Genomic DNA, 27,553 nt, shown 5'->3' on the forward strand with positions numbered 1-27,553 from the left:
AATGACATAGATTCGCATTTTCATTTTTTAAAAGGTTTTATTTATTTATTTGAGAGAGAAAGAGATAGTGAGAAAGAAAGCATGAACAGGGGGAGAAGCAGATTCCCTGCTGAGCAGGGAGCCCGACATGGGGCTTGATCCCAGGGCCCTGGGATCAGGACTTGAGCCAAAGGCAGACAGACACTCAACCAACGGAGCTACCCAAATGCCCCTAAATTCACATTTTAAAAATAAATCGTTCTGAGGGCAGTAGGTTTGGGTTGGAAGAAGCAGACCTGGGAGCAGATGGAGAAACTTCCACTTCCTGGCGCACTGAGGTGGATCTGACTGCTTGAAGGCAGGCTGGCCTGGGCAACTCGGTTCTGGCCATGACACAAGAGTGGAAGCTCCATGTGGGTCTTAGTCATGTTCTCCAGAGAAACAGAGCCAGTGGGATGTGTATATACATAGAGCGAAATGTGTTTGAAGGAATTGGCTCCCGTGATTATGGAGTCCAGCAAGTCCAGACTGCAGGCTGTGCTAGCAGATTGGAGACCCAGGGAAAAGACGATGCTGCTGTTCTAGTGCAAAGCGCTTCTGCTGTAGAATTCCCTCCTGGGGGGATCCCTGGGTGGCTCAGCGGTTTAGCGCCTGCCTTCGGCCCAGGGCATGATCCTGGAGTCCCGGGATCGAGTCCCACATCAGGCTCCCTGCATGGAGCCTGCTTCTCCCTCTGCCTGTGTCTCTGCCTCTCTCTCTCTCTGTGTCTCTCATGAATAAATAAATAAAATCTTAAAAAAAAAAAAAAAGAAAGAAATCCCTCCTGCTCAAGTATCTGGGCACATACAACTAACCATCACAATGTGTTACCTCCAGACTAAAGCACTGAATTATTAGTACTCAACACCCCTACCCCCGGCCATGACAAACCTCCAAGTCCTGATTGAGGTGTTGGCAACATAATATGGAGGAATCTCAGTGCGTCTGGGGCCTTCCGTGAGCACAGTCCTCCCTCAAGCCCATACTGGACTTGTATCACAAGCAAAAAACAGATCTTTGTCGTTTAAGTCAATGGGACTTTGGGATTGTTTGTTACTGCAACTGACCTAGCTGTAGGGCGGAAACATGGCAGTGGCCGTGTGGATGGGGAGGAAGACCAGATCTGGAGTAAATTAGGAGCTAAAGTCAACCAAGGACGAGGGAACAGCAGATGTCGACCATGACTCCTGGGTGTGGGGAGGGGACTCGGGGAAATGCATGAGAATTGCCACCATTTTCAGAGTCCGGGGGCTGGGGAGGCTTGTGTTGGGCAGAAGATGAGAACTCACTCGGGCCATGAGAAGTGTAAGGCAGTTGTGGGCGTCTGGGGGGTGGCCAGGGGGCAGCCATGGGTGCATTTTCCCCATCCATCCACCGGTGCCTTTGCTTTTAAATTCTAGGTATCAGCAATAGAAGCAGCTCTCCTGCAAGCTTGGGTCCTTGAAAGGTGATCTGTACAAAATAAAACCCAATGAAGGAATAGTAATAGTGAAAGGAGGGGAACTGAGTGGGAAAAATTAGAGAGAGAGAAAGAGAGAGAGACAAACCACGAGACACTCCTAACTCTGGGAAACACAAAGGGCTGTGTAAGGGGAGGTGGGTGGGAGGATGGGGTGACTGGGTGATGGGCCCTGAGGAGGGCACTTGAGGAGATGAGCACTGGGGGTTATACTATATGTTGGCAAATTGAATTTAAATTTTAAAAAATGTAAAAAAACAAAACAAAACAAAACAAAAAACCCCAGCCCAATGAAGGGAGAAAACCGCCTCATGTCATTGTGGGAAGGGTTTTCAAATGTCAGTGTTCGAGCCTTTTCTCTGAGCTCCTCCAAAATGTCTCCCTCTAAGGTCTTGAGGTTGTATCTGTGTTAAAATCGTTCTGTCTCACCTCCCTTGGATAGCTGCCCTACAATGACTGGCAGAGAAACCTGAGCTATAACGTGTAGATAATGTTTTTAAATCAAACAGGCAGAAGCCGTGTTAACAAGTGGTGGGATGTTTCTTCTCATCAAACTCATTGGAGCTTAGAAGCAGGAGAAGGTGCACGTAGCACACACCCAGCTCCTCTGTGTGGCTCGCTGAGGGACCAGGGGGGCAGGAATATGGTGCCCGAGGGCTCGTAAGCAAACATCATGGCTTGGATACTCTTTGTGGTCTGCTGGTTTAATTGTGCTCATTAACCACTGACTGTGCCCAAAACTCTCAGACTTTTTGTACATTTGATTTCCATCCATCCGTTCGTCCTGCTTTCACAAAGTACCGTAGACTTACTAACGGCAGACCTGAATCTCTCACAGTTCCGGGTGCTGGAAGTCCTGCATCAGGGTGCTGGCGCGGCAGGGTGCGCCCGGGTCTGCAGGCTGCCACCTTCTCATGCCTGAGAGCAGAGAGAGGAGGCCCGCCCTCTCGGGAGGCTCATAGGGGCACTGGTCCCACTCGCGAGGCTTCGCCCTCATGACCTCACCTATTACTAATCAATCACCTCCCAGAGGAGGGCTCACCTTCAAATACCCTTATATCGGGAGCAGGGTTCCAACATGTGAATTCTGGGGGGGCACGAGCATACAGTCCTAGCAAATGTGTCCTCGGTTTAAGATTAATGAGACGGGAATGTGATACCCTTAAAACAGACCTGTCGCTGTGATTAAAATAGCATCTTGATGTCCACACTAATGTCAGCCAGGGCCATTCCTGTAGCTTGGACACATCAAAGAATCAAAGAATCTTTTATTTTTATTTATTTTATTTTTTTTAAAGATAGATTTATTTATTTATTTATTTATTTATTTATTTATTTATTTATTTATGATAGACATAGAGAGAGAGAGAGAGAGAGAGAGAGAGAGGCAGAGACACAGGAGGAGAGAGAAGCAGGCTCTATGCTGGGGGCCCGACGCAGAAATCGATCCTGGAACTCCAGGATCGTGGCCTGGGCCAAAGGCAGGCGCTAAACCGCTGAGCCACCCAGGGATCCCCAAAGAATCTTTCTTTTTTTTTTTTTTTTAAAGATTTTTATTGATTTATTCATGAGAGACACACAGAGAGAGGCAGAGACACAGGCAGAGGGAGAAGCAGGCTCCATGCAGGGAGCCCGATGTGGGACTCGATCCTGGGACCCTGGGGTCACACCCTGAGCTGGAGCCTCTGTCTTTTCCACCCAGCTTCAGTGCCTTTTTTGGGAATCCAATCTCATCATCATTATAATCTATTGCAAGGCTTAGCCTGCCTGACCCCACACTCCAAGCCCGTGGGGAGGACGCTGTTGCTGCGGCCTTCGGGTTAGCTGCCGTGCAGGATTGAGTCATTCGTGACAGCAGCTCTGGAGAAAGGTGTTCGGCGAGACATAGAATGCTTTCTCTCTTTGAGTCTCATTTCTTTTCCGGAAGACTCAAAGTCTCTATGTCTAAGCCCCAGTGCTAGGAGCAGCTGGGCGGGGAGGGGACTTCCTGTGAGCGACTCATGTGTCAACCCCTAGATGCTTGACCTGTGCAGTGGGTGAGGCAGTGGTAGCACGGTGGGAGCTTAGAGCACAGAACTGACGTACGAGAACTCCTTTCCTTCAGAGGCGGGGGTGGTTTGGGAGCTGCTTCGCTTCAGGTGGGATCCGCAGTGTGCAGAGAAATGAAGATCCAGCCCAGTGAGGTCCTTCGGGGAACACTGACACCGGGAAGCCAAAGCCCAGCTGAAGTTAGGAAGACAGGCCCAGGTGCTCCACGCTGGGCGAGGTCGGACGGGGTCTGGAGCGAGCACAGATGAGGAGAGAGGTGGCCTTCGGATGGCCCCGTGGCAGCTCTGAGGCTCCACTTCCTGAGCAGGTGGCTGGGCCGGACTCGGGGTCCTTGTACCGGCAGCCCAGGCTGTGGCCCAGGAGGAGCTGCAGCTGCGTGGGGCGTCGTCCTGTTCTGCTAGACTTTTCTGGAGGCGATGGAGAGCTCGCTCACCACGCGCAGACGCTGCCTGGCATCCCAGAGATGACTCGTGAGCCAGCTGAGTTACTGAGTCTTGCAGCCAAGGGAGGAGAAGGTGCTGGCTGGCTGCTCCTTGTGGGGAGAACACAGGGGCATGCGAGCAATATTTGTGGGGTTCAGCTCGCCCGTGCAGCCGAGGACCATTTCCAAGGGCCCCAGGCTCTTGTAACCCCAGGCCCCTTGCTCGCCCCAAACTCCTTCCCTGGTGTCTCGAGTTTCTCCAGACTTCAGTGGTTCCTTTCTTTCTTTCCAGCTTTCTCTTGGTTTTTGTTTTGTTTCCCTGGTTCTTTTGGGATTTGGGAGTTCACAACGTTCCTCTGTGGCTCACCCAGTATCTTGGCTATTTCTCATTTGGCTCTACCGGCGCCAAGGGGCCAGGAAAGCCTAGACCGGGTGGCCTGTCTGCGTGCCATGCAGATTGCTGGAGAGGAAGAACAGGTCCCCGCCCCCACTCCGCAGGGGCCCTGCACTTGCGCCTGTCCCACCCCCCCCCACCTTCCCTCTTCCCTCGGGCTACAAGATAAGATTTTGAAAAAATGGAAGGAGAAAACTAAAATTAGGCATATGCGACCAATGGTTCTGCTTTGGGCAATGGAAAAATAAACCATACCCACGTTTCTGTTTTTCCCAGGATCCGAAGGACACCCTTGGCTATTTGGGTGGTTGGCTATTCCTGGGTACGTTTCAGAAATAACTCATGTTTATTTATTATTGGGTATTTATAACAGAGCTTCAGAACAGGTTTCCAATAACCCCACAAAGAAGCGTGGACTCCAGCCCTGGCGGGGTGTGGGGTGCGGGGGTGGGGGGTGGGGGAGAGGGAAGGATGCGGAACCACCGCCCGCCTCCTGCTTGCTGAGGCCACAGCCTGGAGTGGGGGATGCAGGCGGGGGGCGGGGGTTGTTGCCTGGACTTTGTTTCTCCTCGGAGGCTCCCCTGAAAGGACGTCAGAGCCTAAATCGGATTACTTGTAACGTTTGATGGAGTTTGGGCACACACACACGCCCCCGAGCTCTGGGCTCGGGCAGAGATTAGAGGTGACATTTCTGGAGGAACAAAAGGATGGTGGATTCCTGAACAGTCATCCGCGGACCCCGGGCCCTGACATCATCCCCGGCCTGGCTCTGGGAGGAACCCTCTGACCCCCCAGGGCTTAGGGCAACTATTTTTAGCCAGAAAACCCTTCCTGTGGCATTCTCATGGTGCACTCAAAGGAGCCGGAATTTCAGCGAGGGCCCTCTTGAATTTATCGAGTTTCCATCTCTACCCCTGCTTGCGATGTTACAGATGGTTAGGGACGGAGCCCTGGCGCCCGTTAGTCCCGCGTCTTCATTCGGTAGAAGGGTCTGCAGAGGCTGAACGTGTGCCCTCCTTCCCCGCCGACCTGCCTCCTGCTCTTCGTCTGTTACGGCGGTTCCCAAACAATTTGTTCTCCAGACCCGTTGTGCTCTCAGAAATTATTGGGGATCCCCGGGAGCTTTTGTTTAGATGTGTTGTGTCTGATACATATCCCGTGGTAAAAATGAAAGCTGAGTAATCGTAAAAATAGGATTTATTCATTAAAAGTACGTTAATGAACCCGTTGTGTGTTAACATAAAATAATGATGAATGGCTATATTTTCCAAAACTAGAAAATTAAACAAAAAGGCTGGCATTAGGGGGTCCCTGGGTGGCTCAGCAGTTTAGCGCCTGCCTTTGGCTCAGGGCCTGATCTTGGAGTCCCGGGATCGAGTCCCATGTCGGGCTCCCTGCATGGAGCCTGCTTCTCCCTCTGCCTGTGTCTCTGCCTCTCTCTCTGTATCTCTCATGAATAAATAAATAAAAATCTTAAAAAAAAAAAAAGGCTGGTGTTATGCCCTTTTTTGCAAATGGTTTTTAATGTCTGGCTTAGCAGGACAGTGAGATTGTTGGATCTGCTTCTACATTTGATCAGTTGCCATATCACCTATCACGCTGCGTCCAGAATCCCCCACTATGAGAGGATGAGACTGAAAAGGGCAACTTCATTCATGTCTTTGGATTATTATGAAAATATCCGGGACACCCACAGGGGTCTGTGTACACGACCGAGAACCAGCAATCTATGCCATAGTGTATTTGCCTCATCTATAACACTTGGTTTTAACGTGGCTCGTTCACTCATTCCAAGAACATCCCCTGAAGAACTAGCAGGTGTGCAGCTGGGAATTTAAAGACAAATGCATCACCTGTGATCTCCGTCCAAACACTTGGTTACAAACGAAACAGAATCAATTTTTATTTTTCTTACCAGCCTATTATCTGAGTTCAGTCCCACCCTCTGCCAGAATGCTGGGAAACAACCTCAGCCCTTCCTGGGCCTCCCCCGTCCAAAGACTGTGGCATGTTCTTGGGGTCTCGTGCAGCGCACAAAGCTTTGGGGGGCCGTGCGGGGGCCCTTGAGGCTCAGTCTACATGGATGCAGCTTAGACACGCACTGTCCAACCCAATAACTGCTCTAGCTCCGGGCTTCCATGGCAGGCTCGGGGCAGGGGGATTCTTTTTCTTTTTCTTTTTTTTTTAAATGATTTTATTTACTTATTCATGAGAGACACACAGAGAGAGGCAGAGACACAGGCAGAGGGAGAAGCAGGCTCCCTGCAGGAAGCCCGATGCGGGACTCGATCCCAGGACCCCAGGATCACGCCCTGAGCCAAAGGCAGATGCTCAACCATGAAGCCCCCCAGGCGCCCCCAGGGGCAGGAGGATTCTTGCCTGTTTCCATCTACCTCTCTCCCTCAGAAGAGCCAAGACCTTGGGCGTAGTACCCCCCTCTCCCGCCCCAAAACCACAGCTCTTCTTCCTCATTCTCACTCTCTCCCCCTTGCTTCCTTCCTTCCAGGCCAGATGAGCCCTCTGTCGAGGGCAAATCCTTCCTGCACGTTTCTCAAGACGTTCTCTGAAACTCCCAACAAAAGCCAGAGCATCGTGCAGGGTATTTCTGATTTGTGCCTCTCCCTTGGGTTAAGTAGGTTAACAATAAATGTGCCTGCACACCCTAAGTGCCCAATAAATGTTGCTATTAATATTCTTTGAAAATTTTTTTCCGGCTTTATTGAGGTCTAATTGCTACGTAACATTGTGTACGCTACGGTGTGCGACATCCTGATGTGATAGACTTAGGGAGCTAGTCATAGTCGTGCTACTCTCCCCCAGGGATACTGAGGCACAAAGTTCGAATGGGGAAAGGGGAAAATTCAGGAAGGGAAGCCCTCCAGAGTTTACACATGCACACGGCCCCTCTTCCCCAGCTGCCTCAGGGGTCTCTCGATGCAAAGTGGAAGGCTGAGAGGCGCCCCCAGGTCCCCTTCCCACCGCGCCCCCAGCCACTCCTTCCCCTTGGATCACGCCACAGATATACGTACAGAGAAGTCTGCTCCTGGGTTGTCCTCAGTGCCCAGGTGCTTCTGCGCGGTCCCTGGGTCCCCCCAACACAGCCCTGCCGGGGCCCATCAGAGATGGGCAAATCTGCAGAGACCCCCGCCCTCCCCAATGGTTCCTCTCCGGCACTTCAGTCCTCCAGGTACCCATCTGCCAAGACTTCCCCGTGGCATTAGCCGTGAGTTCAGCGTGTCCAGGAAAGCAGCCCCCTGGCAGTGGGATGGAGCTGTGGGCCCGTTCAGGCCATGCTGTGGGCAGGCCCCCCCCACCCCCGCCGCCGCGGGCCCATTCTGTAGACCCTCAGTCATTATTCACGCCCCCCCCCCCCCCCCGCCGTGGGAATGGATAGAGCTGTCGTTGGCATCCGTGTGGAAGGACAGCGTCCCCTGTGGGATGCTGGTGGAGTCACCACCTGCTCCCCTAGCTGAGTCCTCACGCCAGTGGCCCAGCCTGATGGGCTGCTCAGCACGGTCACTGCTCGTTGCCCGTGTGGGAGAGAGACACGCGTGTCCACAACTGAACAGCAGAGGAAAAAGGCACGGGATCGAGAGTCTTCTTTGTCTCTTCTAGGCTGCAGCTGCAATTCCCTCCACCAAGCCTCGGAGGTAAGTCTGGAAGAAATGTGGTTGGTGGACAATTCATATATTTTTAAGTGGGATGCCTTTTGCATCCATCTTTCTTTCTTTTCTTTTCTTTCTTTCTTTCTTTCTTTATTTTATTTTATTTTATTTTTATTTATTTATTCATTAGACACACACACACACACACACACACACACACACACACACCCAGAGAGGCAGAGGGAGAAGCAGGCTCCATGCAGGGAGCCCGATGCGGGACTCGATCCCAGGACCCCGGGGTCATGACCTGAGCCAATCGCAGATGCTCAACTGCTGAGCCACCCAGGTGCCCCCCTTTGCATTTTTCTCAGGCTGTGCTGTTCATGGCTGGGTGCGTGGCAAGCCCCGATGAGAGCCGCTGTTGAACTTATAGTGCCAGGCTGTGGGGTCTGGTCTCCACTGGACCCTGTGGCTGACACCACACTCCTGGGCAGCTGGGCTGCCTCACCCTCCTGTCCCTTGGAGTGGAAACTGAAGATGAGGGGGATTCATTCCGGGTGTACCCTCTCAGCCCCTGCCCCCCGCCCACTGCCCCAAAGTGGGAGCAGAGAAGCAGGATGAGGACGGAGCCCCCAGCCCCCAGCCCCAGGCCTCCTGCACACGCTATGCGATGTGTGGGGGCTCCAGTCAAGCACTCGCCAGATTACAGCTCAGGAAAAAGCCCGCGCTGTCTGGTTCTGAGCAGACTCGTGTGAGGTGAATCAGAGGTGAGTCAAGTGCCTCCAGAGGAGGAAATGACTTATCGGACTGACCTTCCTCGCAGGGCATCCATCACTTGTGCTCAGAAAACAAAAGAGAGCAAGACAGAAGACAGTTTGCAAGCTCCTGGCTACACACTTCCTTTTTTTCCCCGGGATTTGATGGGACTGTCAGGGCTGGTGAGCCTCCCGGGGGGGGGGGGTGGAGAGTGTCAACGCCCCACCCACCTCCCTGAGTCAGGCCCCTACTGTGAGCTGGAGAAGTTCCCTGTGGACAAAGCTTATGTCCGTGCACTGTTCAAGGTTCCTCTTCCAAGGCCCAACCTCTCCTCTTGTCCTGGAGGGGTGTGGGGGTGGGAGGAGGCGTTCCCGCAAAGGCTAGAGACCATATTGCACCCTAAGGCAGCTCTTTGGAGGCCTTCGTTTGGAAGAATCTGTGGTTTGGGATCTAATTTCCACCCTGCGTCTGGATTCTTGTCCCTGCAGCTGCAGCGGTCTGGGTGGACTGTCCCAGACGCTCTGGGTGGCGTGTGGTCCACCCTGCTTGCTGCTGCTGACCCTACGACAATCTCTCAAGTCACCAGCGACTTTACAGCCTGATAATTTTATTCCCGCCTCTCATAAAGGTGCTTAGAGTCCTACAGAGTTAGAGATGGGCGTGGGGTGGGGGGAGGACATCCGGATCATCTAAACCCTTAATCCGACAACCGACAACCGAGGAAACTGAGATTCAATGCCTGCAACACCAAGGTCATGGAGCCACCACCAAGGTCACAGAGCAAATTCAGGGAGGAACCTCTGTGGTTGGCCCACTGGGTGTCTCCCAGTCTCCACGAGGCTAAGTTAATACAGCTACGCTTTTCATACGCCATGAAGAATAATAATAAACAACAGCATGTTGCTTCTGTGACTGTGGGAATGCTGCGTTAGGTTCGGGACGCGGAGTGCCAAGCCCGTCCCCATTGAGTCACTGTGTGACCGCAGCCTCCTGATGCGGGGAGCTGCTGGTGCAGCTCAGTCCTGCGTGCCTGGGGGGGCTCGATGTGTCTCCGGAGCCCAGAATCCAGATCTCTCCCTCCTCTGTTCTCAGGGAACGTGGGACTCAGTCTCCATCCGATCTGGGGACCGTTGCACCACAACGAGACTGTCATCATTTCATTTCACACCCCCCCACGGGTAACACAAGGGTTGTAATTGATGTGGTTCAGAGCCCCGCGTCGAAGCAATAAAAAGGAATCCCTCGTGACAGTCTGCAACAGCGCTGGCGGATCTAGCGTCTGGCTTTAATGGGAGTGGGAAATGGCTAGCAGATGACGGTAACGTTCCCAGGGCTACGTCTCGGGCCTCCCAACCCAAACCGTTCCTGACGGCGGCTCGTCCTGCCCACATGTGCTCCACAGACGTGGGTTATTTGCAGGACGCCCGGAGCGAGGCGATGCTAAATGTATAGCAGCAGGGGACTGCGTGTGTGACGGCTGAGGTCATGGTTATTCATTTCAAGCTGTAAAGACATTTGGTTTTAAAAACCCCAGCGACTCCACTGGGATTGGCTTTCAGAGAAGAAAAACAGCCCCAGCGTTCTTTTCCTGTCCAAAGCCGGTGGGATTGGCACTTACATCACTGGCCCCCACTTAACCCTTTGGGGTGAGAGAAGGTCCTGGCTCCTCTAACAGGCTCCGGGCGATGTCGCCTTTTGGAGGAAGGTGCTGTGAGTCACTGTGATTTACCACGAACTCACCAAGAACGTGCCTGATGCGTCTGTACTCAACCAGAGGCACAAAGGCCACCAAGAAATCCTACGAGGCTCGGAAACAGACATCTCGGGGCTTTGCAAGAGGCCTTTGACTAAGTCCCTTTCTGGAACCAGGTTCCTCATCTGTGGCTTGGAAGTGGCCGGGGACAAGGACCAGAGTCTTTCTCAATCCCTCTCCAGCTTCCATTACACAAGGCCAGGAGCGCACTCAATCACATGACCTGGGTCTGTGTTTAATCTGCGCCCCGGCCCTCCCATGGCAGGCGTTTCCTTAAGGTCGGGGCCACATCTGGGTACACATGGCTATTTCTCTACATCTTCCTGCCCCTCTGGGGTCACTATTCTTGGGCCAAAGAGGTTAGAGGAGAGCCAGGGAGGTGAACTTGGTGTAGTTTGAATATGCCTCACCCTCCGCACAGATGTGCACCAGGGAAAGCGAAGGGGAGATGGGACGGGAACGTGGGTGACCTGTATGGGGGCGGGGAAATGGGAGGCAGAGGGACTTGCCTTTACTTTGTGCAAAGACGTCCAGGTTGATGGTAAATCCAAGGGATGGTGTGACAAGTGACCGACCGTCATCCCTCCCAAAGGGTGGCTCTTTCTAGGGGTCTCCCCTGTCACTGAGCCGCCTTGGAACGCATGCAACGATAGCGTAATCTAAGATAAGCATACCCTAAATCAGTGCTCTATTTAACAAATGGTCATTTGGCAAGACTATGCTTTTGCAGAGAAAAAACACTGGCAGGGCTAAGTGTTGCAGGTGGGTGGGTGAGAATATACGTGATTTACATTTTCTTTCACTTGCTTGTTTGTAGATGCTAAATTTTCTTTTCTTTTTTTAAAGATTTTATTTATTTATTCATTAGAATACATAGAGAGGAGAGAGAGAGAGAGAGAGGCAGAGACACAGGCAGGGGGAGAAGCAGGCTCCATGCAGGGAGCCCAACGTGGGACTCCATCCCGGGTCTCCAGGATCACAGTCCTGGGCTGTAGGCGGCGCTAAACCACTGAGCCACCAGGGCTGCCCTGTAGATGCTAAATTTTCAACCACAGATACACACAAATTATTTTGGGAATGAGAAAAAAATCGTAATCCCATTTAATGGATAATTTATGCGAGATAGAGCCAGACGGGAGTTTCTCAAGAGGGGCTTCCCATCGCCCCCAGAGACAGACCTGTGCTGGTTCTTCCTCCCTCCTGTGGGGATTTGGGCAGGCCAACTCGCTCCTCTTCCAAAGCAAGACTCCTACCTCTTGGTTTCTGGCCCTGATATCAGCACCTACCCCGGAATGATGTGATCGCATCCATGTGACACTCTGACTGCCCTGAGCCCGGGCTGGGTGACTTCTCCCTCTTTGCTCCTCACTTCTGCAGCTCTGTGGCCACTGCACGCTACCTTGTCCTGGTGCTGCCCTGCCACAGGTCAGCTCCGTTCACCAGCTCGCCTCTCCAAAGCCTCAAGCAAGCCACCTGAAAGGGGCAATTTTGTCATTTACCTCTTGAGTCCTTTCTCTTTCTCTGTTTTCCCCTCCACCCCCAGCTTTCTGGAGACATAACTGTCGAATAATATTGTGTAAATTTAAGGTGCACAAAGTAGAGATTTATAGATGTGTATATATATGTATATATAGCAATATAATTGTATTATTATATTATATTGCAATGTATATATATATATATTGCAAAATATGTGTATCTATTGCAAAATGATTACCACAATAAGATTAGTTAGCACATCCAAAACTATGGAACCCTTCATGAATTTGTGTGTCATCCTCATGTAGGGGCCAAGCTAATCTTGTCTGGACTGTTAGGATTTTAGCACTTAAATAATTTCTAATGGCCTAGCTTGGCTATATAGCAATATAATATAATAATACAATTAATAATAATAATAATACAAGAGTATATATATATATCTTCAAGCATCAAGAAATAAAGGCAGAGTGCCGTCACTTTGGAGCTGCATCAAGATCATCCTACCTGAGTTCTGAGACTCTATGAGACAAGATGTCCCAGCTGAAGTTGGGCAATTGTGACAAAGAAGAAGAGCTCCCAACATCAGGGGTGAGACCCCGTGAGTGTGAGCGGCTTAAGATATGCAGGCAAAGGCCAAAGAGGCTTGTTTGCCACGGGTCAGCTGGGCAACTCCTGGGTGGCCCAGTGGCAGTTGTCACCCGTGTGCCCAGGAGGGGCTCCTGGGGCAGACCTGGCCCCCAGAGATCCACTTACATGAGGATGAGAATGGGAGGCGTCTTCCTCGAGGTATGACCAGAGGGAGCTCGGGGGCGAGTCAGCAGACGCTGCCAGGCCTTGGGGGCATCAGGGGTTTGGAGGCTGTGAGTCCTGCACCAGGACGCAGCAGCCCGAGGCTTGGCCACCTCCGAGGATCTGTCTGCAATGGCGTGGGCCTGCTCAGGCCACACAGGGGCTGGAGCAGGCCTCCCCTTCGCCGCTGGCCCCGCTCATTCATCTCCCGCAGCTGTCAGGCCAGAGGACAACAGGTGAAAGCAGGCCGGCTCATTGTTCCCAGGAAGCCTTTAGCTACGCCTGCCACCCCGCCGCCACCCCCTCCGCGGCCGCACAGACCTCCAGCTTAGCGCGTTTCATGCCGGGAGGCCCGTTCTCCCAGCCACCGTGACCCGGAAAGGCCTCGGCCCAGACCCAGCCCTTGCAAGTTCCTCACGTCTGGGCCTTGGGGCCCCTTGGGAGGTGTGTGAAATGCAGGCGCAGGTGCCAGCAGCCCCTGATGGCTGCGGGTCAGAGAGTACATTCCAGGCCTAGCCCCACATCACCCCGCAGGGCAGCTCGCCCCCCCAGACTTCAGGCGGGCCACTCGAGGATGGTAACTGTCACGGTCCTCTTGAGTTATTTCTAACGGCTTAGTTGGGTACTTTATATATCTGTGTAAAGCACCGGGGAAGAGATGCAAAAGGCAATTGTGTTCGAGCCCCACTGATAGCATCCTCCCAAACCTCAGAAACTGTGAGATGAGATCTTTAAGGCGTCCTGAATGAAGCTTCCCAAATATGGCAGGAAAAGGCCCGAGCAGCAGGCGGGAGGGAGATGGGGAGGGATGGGGGCGAGAAGGCCTGCAGCCTGGGCCGGCAGTGTGGTCTCACTCCTCCCGGGGTGGGGGCGGGCGGAGGGCCACCTCCCTCCTCCCTCTGCTCTCCTGGCTCAGACCTTCACCCCTGGTCCGTGGGGCCTGTTGCTTCCCCCCCACCTCCTTTTTTGGTGGTGTTTTGGTGGGGGGTGGGCAGGCAGGCAGGCAGTGAGCATGAAGAGACACAGAATCACGGGGACCCGGGAGACTGGGAATAAACTGTGGAGTTGGGGGGGGGGCAGTTCAGCAGGGGGCTGGGTCACCGGATCCGGAGAAGCATGTGAGAAGTCATAGGGACAAGCGGGCATCACACCAAACGGAGCAGAAAGGCCTGGCGTGGGCTGCAAGGAGAGTGAGCGGGGCCCTTCCAGGCAGGAGGGTGCAGCCCCTGCTCCCCGATGTCGAGAATGGGAGGGCCAGGGGGTGGGGGGGTGGGGTGGATGGGGGGGCTGGGCCGGCCAGTGGCTGACCCAGGAGGCTTTCTTCTTCCATCCCCGAGGGTTTTCTCCTTTTCTCCTTGGCCCCGTCGGTCCAGATGGCACTATCCGGGCCCAGTCACAGGCGCAGAAGGAGAGGAGCGAGAGGGCACGATTTACCCCCGATCTCCGCGCCAGCAGGGTCTGAAATCCCTGGCCTCAGCCTCACGCCTCATGGAGCTGCTTAAGAAGATGCCATTTAATTAGGCTGCTTAAGTCATGTGTGAGGGCAATTAGCTAGCGTCCCCGCATTAATTTTCCAGTCTGGAAACTGGAGTCGCCGTCCTGCTCCCTCCTCCCCTCCCCTGCCCCCTCCCCTTCAGGAGTCCGCTGACTCTGCCTTTTCTCGGGCTTCCTTCTGCTGACGCAGCCACCCCCACCCAGCCTCCTTCATCTCCCTGCACCCAGGCCTAACAGGGTCACAAGCAAGCGTGGGGGAGCCGCCCTGGCAGCCCAATACACTGACTTCAGAATAGCTCTGCTAAGCTCACCGGGGACTCCAGTCTCCCTGGCCCCTGCTGCCCCGATTCCCCGCCACGGGGTCCCAGCTGTGCCCACGGTGGGGCTGTCACTCAGGGGCCCAGGGCGCAGGCCTATTTTTAGGCAGGACCTGGTGCATGCCAGCCCCCTTGGGGGGAACCTCCCAGGGTCCCCGGATCCTCCCTTCCAGACCACACTGGCTGAGCACCCCTGGCTTCTCTTAGGAAAAACGGCTCTGGCCAGGGCCATCCTGGCACCTAGCAGGGGACATGATGGGATTACAAAGTGATGGCTGCTGGAGAGAGGAAACAGTGGCTAGGTTTTAGGGGGCTGTCCTTGGAGTGGATAAGGGACACAACTGGGTTTGTGACCACAGGGTCCTGGCCCTGAGGCTTGCCTTTAATTCCATAACGGGAGGGCTCTGGGGCACTGGGCCGAGGCAAGCGGGGGCCCTGGCCCCCACGGTTAAAGCGATGCTAGCTCTCAAGGCCAAGCAATTCCCTCCTGGACTCCCCCTCTGCTTCGGGGGCACCCCCAGCCCCCGGCGGTGTGCTCCTTGTGCTCGGTGCAAAGTGCCAGGAAGAGAGTCAGCCTGGGTGCCATTCCCTAGATCACCTCCCTGCACCTGACTTTTCTGGAAAATGGTTGCGGTAAAACCCTGCCTTCCCTACCTCGAGGGGCTGCTGTGAACACCCAACCTGCCCTGTGAGGAGCAGTAATTGGAGCCCATGAGATGCTGGTAGCCCCTCAAAACACACTCAACGCCGGGGCGCGGCCGTGCAAACTGCTGGGGCTGGAACCTGGAGCCCACTCTTGTCCCACCAAGCTCAGTACCCCCAGCAAGGAGGGTCACCCCGGGGGAGGGGGGACGGAGGGTCCCTAGGGCTGCAGGTGCAGCCCAAGATCTCCTGCCTGGGGCCCCGAAAGAAACGCCTGTTGTGCCACTGCCAGATGGCCTCAAAGGACAACGAAAGAGGAGATGCTGTGTCCCTCCTTTCCCTGTGGGGTGCTTGCAGGTCTTGGAGAGTTTGTGCAGAGCACCTGGAAGGCCTCCCGAGGGGGGGGTGCATCCCGTGCCCAGCCCTTCCCGGGGCCCCTGGCCAGCTGTGGGAGCCGCTACCTCCTGCTCCCAGGGACCAAGGAGTACGGTAAGTGATCTTGGGCGGTCGCCATCACTCGTGTTACCAGCCACCGACAGACACCCTACAAGCTGTCCATTGCCTTCAGTATCCACCGTAAGATGGTTTTTGGGTTTTTTTTTAGGTTTTATTTATTTATTCATGAGAGACACAGAGAGAAGGTAGAGACACAGGCAGCTCCTTGCAGGGACCCTGATGTGGGACTTGATCCCAGAACTCTGGAATCACGCCCTGGGTCAAAGGCAGACGCTCAACCTCTGAGCCACCCAGGCAGCCCCAACCGTAAGATATTTTTATGCAGATGCTGTCTGCACTTTCTGGAAGATTCCAGGAGACTTATGGAAAATGCAGACCAGCATGGCGAAATGAAAGGCAGCGCGGAGGGCTAAGGCCGGGGACTCTGGAATGCAAGGCCACCCGGTGTGGATCCTGACTTGGCTGCTTACTGGCTGCATACCTTGGGCATGTTCCTTAACTGCCCTGTGCCTCAGTTTCCCCCCTGAAAATGGCCATGAAGACAGTTAAGGCAAGTACTTCACTAAGCTGCTAGGGGGACCGAATGAGTCACTGTGTGCAAAGCCCTTACGACAGCGTCTGGCGTCACACCCTTGGTGTCCGTGAAATAAGTAACGTAGAAGGGAAATAAGAACGTGGCCACGTGGGAAGAGACGACATGCAGTTTTTCAGGTGAGCTCTGGCAGTTTTCCAGGATGGGTTTTGTTTTCAAGCCTAGTTTCAGCAGCTGTGACATTGTTTGGGGTTTGAGGGAGCGGCTCTCCCGGGAACAGCGGCCTGTGCTCTTGCAGAGCGTTGTCACTGTCCTGGTGGGTGGTGCGTCCGGAGTCAGCGTCACCTGTGTACCCAGAAAGGCCTTGGCCGAGGTGGCTGGGTGAGAACAGGCCGAGCGGACCTTTATCTCGTGTTCACCCCCGGCTGGGCTGGGTGTGGCCCCCTGCTGTCCTCCAGGCCTAGGAAATAAACAGCAGATAAACACGCTGACCTCCCACTGCTCCAGCCCGGGCTGCCAGCGAACTTGGGGGGTGGAAGATGCGCTTTCCTGGAGCCCACGGGTCCTCAGGCTACGGGGTCCTGTGGGGTCCCACCCAGGGCAGTAACGTGGCAGGGAGCTTGCAGGCTGAGGCTGCGCTGGGGGAGGGCACAGCCTGACTGTATGGGACAGCTAGGGGTTTGCAGGTAGGACTTGTGCAAGCGAACTGAGGCTGGCCAGGCATTCAGAGTCCGGGGCCCTCCAGGCAAAAATAACTCAGGAGCCTTTTAAAAGCACAGAGCCGGAGTCTCTGATAATAGGGCAAACCTCTTTCAAAAATCACCCTGTGCCCCGGAGCTCTCTTAAGTGCCTGTCTGTCTTGAGTAACTGGCTCCATCCTCCCTGAAGCCCTCATCCATTGTATAGAGGGAACAACTGACACGCAGAGAGGTTAAGTGACTGTTTCAAGGACACCCAGCTCAGAAACCCCAGAGCTTCCTTCAAACCTGGCCACGTCGGCTCTAGGATTCTTACTCTTTCTTTTTTAATTTTTTGAAAAAATTTTAAAAATATTTTATTTATTTATTCATGAGAGACACAGAGAGAGAGGCAGAGACACAGGCAGAGGGAGAAGCAGGCTTCATCCCTGCAGGGAGCCCGATGCGGGACTCGATCCCGGGACCCCGGGATCATGCTTTGAGCTGAAGGCAGAGGCTCAACTGCTGAGCCACCCAGGGGCCCCCGGGATTCTTACTCTTAACCACGACATTCAATAGCCCCAGAGCCACCCCATTACATACCTATGTCCTAAGTACCGCGCGGCAACCCGGGTTTAAGCCGCATCAGCTGCCCCTTGGAAGACCTGTGCGGGTGACCCCGGGGGCAGTGCAGGGGAGCGGGCGATAAACCAGTGGGCCCTCCGGCCCAGGGTCCCCGGCGGCTGCTTTCTAAGACCTAAGACACCGGCCCGGGTTCCTACTGGCTCCCCCAGGGGGTTCGTCAGTGATTAGAACCCTGGAGACACAATTTCCCCACCGCGCAGCCTCCCCTGTAGTGAATTCCTCAAAATTATTGGTTTGGGCCCTTTATTCTCATCTAATAACGTCTCTGTCCTGACGACCTCTCCAGTCACCCGAAGCACGCCAGCCCTGCCCGCAGCTGTGTCCTCTGTGGGTCCGATCGCCTGCTTTCATTCCAGGCACTGATTAAACAATAAAGGAGCAGGACAGGGCACAGACGGGCACAGCCGGGCACAGCCGGGCGCAGACGCCCCCTTCGCTCCTGTTACTTAATCAGCTACCGCTGGGACCCCTGCGGACTCTCAGCCGGCGCCGTCCCCTGCAAGGGTGCTAACAGGAGCGCTCCTGGGCCCCCACCCGCGGCTGCTCCCCTGCCCCGGCTTCTGCACCCCTGGTGTTCCTTCCCTCAGGATCCCGGCCCTGCCCGTCCTTGGGGGTGGGGTGTGTCCTCGGGGACAGGTTCTGAAACCCGGAACCCGAGCTGCTGCTCTGCATTCCCTCTATTGTCTGGGAGCCAGCGGAGCAGAACAAACCTGCCTGGGATTTGCATTACGCCCGGTGCTTGGGGAGGCCCGGGCAGGGCAGCTGTTGCCAAGGCAACCGGTGGAGCCCAGGGGAGCAACAGGAAAGAGCCCCAGCCTTGGCCTCCGGGTGGTCAAGGAGTTGAGGGGAGGGCCAGGGCTTGGGCCCAGGTCCAGGGCTCGGGAGCAGTTGTGCTAGATGTCCACTGCGGGTCCCCCGCTGCCTCTGGCCGGTGGCTCCACTGGCAGGTGCTCGAGGGTCAGCCTGGCCTGGGGCGCCCGGTCCTGTAGTCCCTGCTCCTCCCCTCCTCTGTGGAGACTCTGAGCCCTCCCTTGCCCCACCTTTCCTAGGTATGGGAGCAGCAGCAGCAGGACTGGAACATGAAATAAAAATCAGATGAAAACAGGCCTGGGAGGGACGCGTAGAGGCCGCATGGGCACATCCACGCTGCGGCCTCAGCCAGCACCTCGGCCTCCAGCCGGCCCGTCCCAGCGACATCTGACCCAGGTCAGCGACAGCCTTCCTGGGGCATCAGAGGTGCCTTTTTGCTCTGAAGACCTGCAGGGGCTGGCCAAGCCCTGTCTCTGCTCCCTGGCCTCGCTGAGCCCCACCTGAGCAGCCAACCCTGGCTCCGGGCCCAGCCCCTTGTGTTCCCGCTCCCTGAAGAGCGAAACCCCACAGGTTCTAGACGCGTGGAGTTCCCTGGCCTGAGCCCAGGCTGAAGCCATTCTTCGCTTCTTCAGACCATCCCTGCCCCGTTCCCACCCCACCTACAGGCTCACATCTCCTCTCCTGATGTTCTAACCGTAGTTTTAGCTTGCTCTGTCTTTCTCAAAATATCCTGATCGAAAGAATCACTTGGAAGCATGTGTTTAGAATTCAGATTCCTAACCCTCCACCTAGGACCTGCAGAATCAAAGACTCTGGAAGATTAAATAAGTAAATAAAATCTTAAAAAAAAATACATTAAGAGAAAAGGCACCTGGGTGGTTCACTTGGTCAAGCAGCTGACTCTTGATTTCGGCTCAGGTCATGATCTCAGCTGAGGTCCTGGGATCGAACCCCGTGTTGGGCTTCGTGCTCAGCGTGGAGTCTGCTGGAGATTCCCCTTCTCTCTCTGCCTCTCCCCCTCTGCCCCTCACCTTCCCCCCCATACACCCAAGTGCGTGTTTGTGTTCTCACTCTCTCTCCCTCTAAAATAAATAAATAAAATCTTAAAAAAACCAAACAACCAAACAAAAAAACAACAACAAAAAACCTCTGGGAAGGTTGCCTGGGAATCTGCTTTGGACAAATTGCCCCAAGTGATGTTCATGTTTGGACAAGGCTGGGGAACCTAGGCCAAGTCATGTGTTTCTCTTCTCAGGTCCAGCCCCTTATCTCTATCTCTGGGCCTCAGGGTCATCCTCTCAGCTGCAGGGCCGAACTGATCTGCAGATTTGGGTCAGGCTGTCCACACACTGCTCCAGCCAGGGATGTACTGTGAGAGGTGGTGTGGGTGAGCATGGCTGGAGCCCACCATCAGCTTCATGCTGGTCCCATTGGCTCTGTGTGTTCCCTTCTCCACTGTAGTCATTCCTGGGGTCATTTGGGTGCCATTGGGCTGCTGCGCTGTGGGTAGTGCAGTGGTGCCTGTTGGTGGCAGCAGCTTGAGCCCCAGAAGAAATGGATGGGAGCCCTGAGATCACTACCAGGTACTTCACATTTCCTGGTTTCAGGAGCTGGACAGGAGGTGATACACTGGGGTCATAAGCTGCCACCACCGTATGCGTCTACCCTGTGAACACTCTAACGTGCCATCCTGCTGTTGCAGTGTAGAACACCAGGTATTGTGAAGACAGTGGGGTTGGAGCTCAGTAGCTCTGGGTGGCAATCCTGGCTGCTCCTCGCTACTGCTGGGATCTCAGACCACTCAATCTCCTCGTCTGTAAGACATGGATAGCAATTAACTTCACAGGATTGCTATGAAAATTACCCATGTAGAAGGTCCAGCAGACTGCTTTGCCGATGGAGCACTCAATACATTTTCAATACATTTTCTGTGCTCTGTTTTCTCTTTCTGTTCAGATACACCCTGATTGATTAAACCTCTCTTACCTCTCCTTCCTTCTCCTCCTATCAAAGCACTTCTGAAAAAGGTCAATATAAAAAAATCAATTGTATTTCTGTATATTAGCATTAAACAATTGGAACATGATATTTACAAAGACCAATGTCCTTTACAATATTGTTAAAAAAAAACAAAAAAAAAACCCATAAAATACTTAGGAATTTAATGAAAGATGTGAAAAAACTCAATGCTCAGAACACTAAATGTTGCTGAGAGATATGAAAGAAGACACAAATAGGTAGAAAGCTCTCTTATGTTCATGGACTGGGAGATTCAATATGAAGGTGGCAATTCTCCCCAAGTTGATATATAGCTTCCATACAATCCTAATCATAATCCTGCTAGGTCTTCGTTTTTTAAAAATGAAAATTGACAGTTGGATTCTAAAATTTATTTGGAAATCCAAAGCCCAAAACGGGTTAGAGAAAGAAGAAAAAGTTGGGGGGCTTATAGTACCCGACATCGAGGCTTACTATGAAGCTCTGGTTATTAAAGCAGTGTAGTATTTACACAGGAAGTGACAAATAGATCAACGGGAATGGATAGAGTCCAGAGATAGACCCAAGCTTATAGGGACAACTGGTCATTGACAAAGTCATCAAAGGAAAGGACAGCTTTTTTTAAATAAATGGTGCCCGCACAACTGGAAAACCATAGGAGAAGAATGAACGTGATCCTTACCTCACCATACACAAAAATTAATTCAAGATGGATTATAAACAAAAATATGAAAGCAAAAACCACAAAATTTTTAACAGAAAATGTGGGATTTACTCTCTGATCTATGAGCAGGCAAAGATGTCTTTGCTAGAACACAGAAAACATAACCATAAAATAAACAATTGACAAGTTAGACTTCACAAAAACTAAGAACTTCTGTTCATTCATCAAAGCCAGTATCAGAATAGACAAGCCACAGGCTGGGAGAGAATATTTGTGAAACAGATTATCTAACAAAGGACTTGCAGTGAGAATATACAAAGGATCCCCACAACTTAATTTAAAATACCAATTAAAAAATGGGCAAAAGTCTTGCCAAACCCTTCACAAGGGAATACATTCAATTGGGCAATAAATACGTGGAAATTCTGTGCTCAACATGATTACTCATTATGGTTTTAATTTCCTGAACTTCAGTGGATTAAATTGATTAACTTCATGAGATGAAAATCACAATGAGATACCACCTCACCCACTAGAATGGCTAAAATTAAGAAGACCCACAAGTTCAAGTGTTGGCAAACAGAGGCATGCGGCTCCTGAAACTCTCATACGTTGCTGGTGGGTGTATAAGATGGCATAACCACTTGGGAAGAAGGTGGGGCACTTTCTTATGAAGTTAAGCAGATACACTATGACCCAGAAATCCCACTCCTAGACCTTCAGCAAAGGGAAATGAAGATGTACAAGTAAAAGAATGTTCACAGCTGCTTTATTCATGATCGCTAAACACTGGAAGCAACACAAATGTCCATCAGAAAGACAATGGATACACAAAGTCTGGAATATCCTTATAATTGATATTTACACAATAAAAAAGGATTAAACTGGTGATACATGCAATGACACGAATGACCTTTATAGATGAGACACTTAGCAAAAGAAGCCAGTTAGAAAAATACATGCACTTGTGTGGGATTCCATTTACATCAAATTCCAGTGCAGACAACATATCTACACTGATGACACCCGACCTGTGATTGCCTCTGAGTGAGGGCTTGATCAGGAAGGGCCACAGGGAACTCTCTGGAGTGACAGAAAGCTTCTATAAAAAAAAAAAAAAAAAAAAAAGAAAAAGAAAAAAGAAAGCTTCTATATATCTTGGTAGGGGTGTGGCTTATGTGTGGATACGCATTTGTCAAAACTCATCGACTTGTACACTTATTTCATTTGTTCATTTCGTTGTATGTAAATCGTACTCTAAAGAACTACAAACAGGTATTGACGCTACTCGTAGGTTGGCTTCATTCGATGGTATGGGTTAATAATTCTGAAACCACATTCTGTTTACAATAGGCTTGAGCAAACAAGGAAAATATTTCAATGATCATGGGAGCCAAGTGTCTCACTTGCGGACGGAGTGAAAAATATGGGAAGAGGACAGACAAGTAGGATGTTGTTATGTGGAACTGGATTGGAGACATCGATGTGAACCGACAGCTTTCAACACCTTGTCTCTGTTTTTATGTAGACATAGGATATGGATATAGTCACAGACATAGAGGGTGACGTGTGTGTACTCCCAGCTTCTTGAACTATTCTTGCAACTTCTCTGTAAGTTCAAAATTATATCAAAATGAGAAGCAACAAAAAAATAGACATCTTTTGGAAAGCCACCTTGAAGATGTTCAGAGACAAGTTAATGTACCAGACTCCTTGAGAAGGAGCCCCCATCTCCTATTCTCACTTCCTTACTTGGGGCTGGAACCACAGTGGGTAGCCCATCCATCTTGGTGTCCCATAGAGACCCTTCGTCACGTCCTCAGGACTTTCTGATTCTTCTCCCAGCCAGAGGGTGACCTCCGCCAGCTCCCCCTTGTCGTGCTGAACCTCCCATGCTTTCTGTTTCTCATACTGGAGGAATTTCCAGGGACACATGGAGGTCACCTCGGGCCATCCCTCCCTCACCTACAGGTGGCTTCCATTCCAGAGACCAAGTAAACAAGGGTCCTGGTGTCTCCTCCCTCATGCCATCTGAGTGGGTTTCCAGGGCATCACCAAGCCTCCCTAGCTGGGAGGGCCAAAGGAATATTTTGCTTTTCTTGAATTTTCATTTTCGGGTCATTTGGCAGAAGCAGTAGCAGCAGCTGCAGTGGGGTCCTTGGGTTTGAGACCAAGACTTCTAGCCAGGAGGAGGTGGCTTTAGTCTATGGACCTGCTGCTTCCTGCTCACGCCCTCTCCGCTGAGGCGGCTCCTCAGTCTGCCGAGCACCCCCTCTGAAGGTCTCTGCGCGTCCCCGGAGGCCGCAGCGGTGGAGCCGTTCTTGGGCATGGTGGGTTCACGCAGAAATCCACCCAAGTTACAGAATCTTTACAATTGTGGGTGCTGTGAGCTACAAGGGGCCCCAGGCACAGAGGAATGACACTGGGCACCTGATGCCTGAGCCCGCAGTTGTTTGGGCCTTGACAATTTTTGGCTTCCTATCATTTTTGTTTAATTGGGTGTTTTACTGTACAGATTTTGCATTGTTTCATTGGCTTGCTTGGTTCGTCTACACACCCTTTATCTCCATAGAAATGCCGAGGAGCAAAGTGTGCACAAGTGTGCACATGCATGAGTGTGTGCTGTGTGTGTGTGTCAGACCACCAAAGACACCCAGAGAAGAGCAGAGGGAGAAGAGATCAGAGGAGGGACAGTGGGGGTTAGGTGGTGGCAGAGGCTGAAGCTGGCCGTGTAGACAGGAGGGGTGTGTGCACACGTGGGTAGGAGACTCTCGTGTTTTTGTTGGAAGTGGGGGAACACAGGTTTTCAGTGAACCCCAACTGGGAGAGGGGCCTATGCCCCAAGGGTGAAGAGGCCTCTCCTTCCACACATGTGTGTGCACATGTGTGAGGGGTGTGCAGGAGAGAACAGCTGAGGGCCTTGTGAGTGTGTGAAGGTGTGTGCGTGAGAGTGTCAGTGTGCTCCTCTGAGTGCATGTGTGTGATTGTGTGTGAGCATGTCAGAGCCCACGAATATATATGTGCATGTGTGTATGAACACAATGGCATGTGCTTGTGTGAGTATGAGCATGCGTGCATATGGGAGCGTGCTTGTGCAAGCAGGGAGCATGTGCCTGTATCGTGTGTATTCATGGATGAATGTGTGAGTGTGTGCCCGTGAGCGTGAGTGTGTGCCTGTGAGCTGAGTGTGTGAGCGTGAGTGCATGCCTGTGAGTGTACTCCCGTGAGTGTGAGTGTGTGCCCATGAGCGTGTGTGCCCGTGAGCGTGCTCACGTGAGCGTGAGTGTGCTCTCGTGAACGTGTATGCCTGTGAGTGTGAGTGTGCTCCCGTGAGCGTGTGTGCCCGTGAGCATGCTCGCACCGGGGAGGGGTGGAGCTGCAGGAGCCACGGTGGGCTGTCCTCCCGCACCTGTGCTCCACGTCCTCTGGGCCAGAAGGAAACAGGCCCTGGGAGCAGGCCCAGGTGGAGCAAAACCCCACCAGAAATAGTCACGCCAAGAAACCCAGGAGGCCTGGCCCGCTCTCCCCACCTTCCCAGCCCCCTGCCCACCCCCTGGTCCCCACTGACGGGAAATGGAAACAAATGTCTGGAGAGAGGCCAAGAGCAAAGCAAGCTGTCTGGAGGAGGCTGTGGCCTCTGCAGAGGAGAAAAACAGTGGGAGGGGAGGGGGAAGGGGAGAGATGGTGGTGGGGGGAGGGAGCAGGAGATGGGGAAAGGGAGAGGGAGGGACAGGGAGAGGGGAGGGAGAAGGTGCGGGAGGGATGGGGAGGGGGTTGGAGGAGAAGGTAGGGGAAGGGATTGGGGAGGGGGAGGAGAGCACAGGGAAGGAGGAGGTGGAGGAGGGGGGACGAGAAGCAGGTGGGGGAGGGGGAGGAGAGGACAGAGAAGGAAGAGGGGGAGGGGGAGGAGTGGACAGAGAAGGAGGAGGGGAAGGGGGAGGAGTGGACAGAGAAGGAGGAAGGGGTGTGGGGAGGAGGGGGGAGGGGTTGGGGGAGGGGAGGCAGACACCCTGCGGCTGCAATCGCAGGGGAGGGGAGGGGCGGGCAGGCATGAGGTCACAGCGGGCAGCAGAGCCCCCAAGGCCTGGGCCGGGCTTTGCCCCCAGCTGCTCCTGCGCCCCCTGAGGGAGCGACCGCCCTGCCCCACCTGACAGGGTGGAGACGGGTCAGCCGCTGGGCGATGGTGGCCGCGGGCAGGGGTGCAGGTGCCCACGGGTGCGTTGGGCTCAGGCACCTGGCTGCGGGGCTCAGCCGGCGGGTGTGGGACACCCTGTGGGGCAGCGGAGGGAACGCTAGAGCAGCCTGTGTGGGGGCGAGTAGGGGTGGGGGTCCCTGTCTTGCTGCCCAGGAGCCTCCCTGCCGAGGGCCCTGTGGTGCGAATATGCAGGCCCGGCCTGCCCCACCCTGGGGGCCTGGCCCCTCGCTCCTGCTCCTGCTCCGGGCAGAGGCCGCTTGCAGGTGGTGAGTGGCTTGGGACCCGAGGAGCTTCCCCAGCAGGAGCGACTTCCCCAGGACTCCTATGATGCCTGTGCCCCCCACGTTTCCGAGGGAGAGGAGTGGAAACAAGCTGAGTGGGAGAAACCGGGCAGTCCTCCTCTAACTGGGGAACGCACTAAGGGCTTCGCGGGCCTTGGCCTGAGCATGTCCTGCCGAAGGACCGCCATCTGTTTGGGGTGGCTTACGTTTCCCCCCCTCACTTAGCGGGATAGTCAAGCCTGGTCTCTCTGCTAGAAGACACCTCACCTCCTGGGCGCGTCCTCGATGGTGGGGCGCTGGGGAAAGGATGCCAAGCTCCCTGGCCCCAGGCCCGCCGTGGTGGGACAGAGACCAGCCCTGTGGGGACAGGCCCAGGGGCCCCGGCGCCCAGGGAGACCGAGCGTCACGCTGACACCAGGCTTGCTACCTGCTTCATATGCATGCACTCATCTGACCCTATGGCATCAAGTTCTACAAGTGGGGAAACTGAGGCACAGAGAACCTAGGTGCCCCTCAACCCCAAAGTCACGTGGCTAGTGAATCGGCTTTGAGGCAAGCCCGGTTCCTAACCACTGCCCACTAGCGCCCCGAGGGAGCGGACGGGAGCTCCCAGGGAGGGCCAGGGGTGAGCTGTTCTGGAGAAGGTGTGCCCATGTGGCCAGCGGGGCCAGCGTGCCCACCCTTCCGGCAGCCCAGGCGTGTGGGGCTGAGGCTTGGACACGAGGAGGGAGTGTCAGGGCATTCACGCACGTTGGCTGTGTGTCTTGCCGTGCCTCTGAGAGTCTGCTTACCTGCATCTTTATGGCCACGGGACGTTTATGGCCCCCCATAAAAGAGCAGGTGCTGCTGAGCCAGCGGCCGGGCACCGTGCCATGCACTTTGGGTTCTGAAGAACTCATCAATCATTGACTCCGTGGCCTTCCCGGCTGCAGGGGCTGAGGCAAGAGCTGTGGGGGCGCGAGGGGAGGGAGCGAGGTCTAACCAGCTGGTGAAACCGTGGCCGGGCCTCGGTGTCTGGGCCTCACTTTGACGTGTGTGACCCGGAGCCAGGAGCCTCCCTGGCCTCGCAGGGTTGCCGACGGGATCAGATGAGCGGATAGTGTCTCTGTGGGTCCCCTGGAACCTTCTCTCTTGGCGTTGGGTGGTGTTGTCGTTACAAAGGTCAGAATAGGTCCCTGCTGCCGAGGCCCACACAGCCCGGAGTGGCCTGCCACTGCCCCGACAGCAGCGGAGGCTCCCTTGTCCAGCCCCCGATACTCCCCAGTGGCATCGGCAGCCTCAGATACTGAGATTCCTGGTATATTCATCGGGCGAGGAACACGGTGTGGCAGCTACTGCGGAGGGAGCAGCTGTGCGCTGTCCCCAGCCTCCTCGGGCTTGCCCTCTGAGCCTGGCCGGGCGGGCTCCTCTGCGGTGAAGGGCACAGGCTGGCCCCCGGGTGGCACCAAGGCCACCAAGGCCGGGGCGCCCGGACACGGATGTGGGCTGCTGCTCCAGGTGCGGGGGGCACATTTCGAGCCGGCGATGGGGGCCTCTGGGGCACCACGGAGGCCGGCTTTGCTGGCGGGAGCAAACTCATGGGCTAGTGAATCGGCTGGTTGCTGGAACTGCCCGGCCCCTCGATACTCCCCAACTCCCGGGGCTGTGGTAGACACTTGCTGAAATAAAGCCCGGAATACCCAGAGCCCAGGTCCTGACACACACGGGCTCTGGGTGGGACCCGCTAATTCCTCGTGCCACCCGGGGGGACCGCATGGACTGAAATACCCCATATCCCGCTGGCCTGCAAGCCCTCTGCTGCCCCTGCTTGCACACTGTCATGCGTCCCGCTGCCTCAGCAGTGACAGGGAGAGAGTCCTGCGCCCTGGCTCCTAGTCCTCACTGGGAAGGGGCCTGGGGTGACATTCCCCCGTCTCAATTTATTCTCCTGAGAAGCTTCACTTGTCTGCAGGATGCTTTCTCTTTCCTTGTGTCTCATTTCTACGGGGGCCTGGCCTGGGGTTCTTCGTTGAAACGGAGATGTCAGGTGATGGTGGTCAGGCCAGGCGGCCGGATGACTCAGTGGCCTGTGATTTGCATGTCCTCTGGGGCATGTGCAGCCTCCTGAAATCTCAAT

General features: G+C 54.1%; 1 pseudogene; it reads right to left on the minus strand.

The window, feature by feature from the left end:
- Nucleotides 1-12,197: 12,197 nt before the first annotated feature.
- Nucleotides 12,198-12,294, minus strand: LOC112659126 (U6 spliceosomal RNA; annotated as a pseudogene).
- Nucleotides 12,295-27,553: the final 15,259 nt, after the last annotated feature.

The sequence above is a fragment of the Canis lupus genome, chromosome 2 (genome assembly GCF_003254725.2).
Source record: "Canis lupus dingo isolate Sandy chromosome 2, ASM325472v2, whole genome shotgun sequence".
NCBI classification, from domain to species: domain Eukaryota; kingdom Metazoa; phylum Chordata; class Mammalia; order Carnivora; family Canidae; genus Canis; species Canis lupus.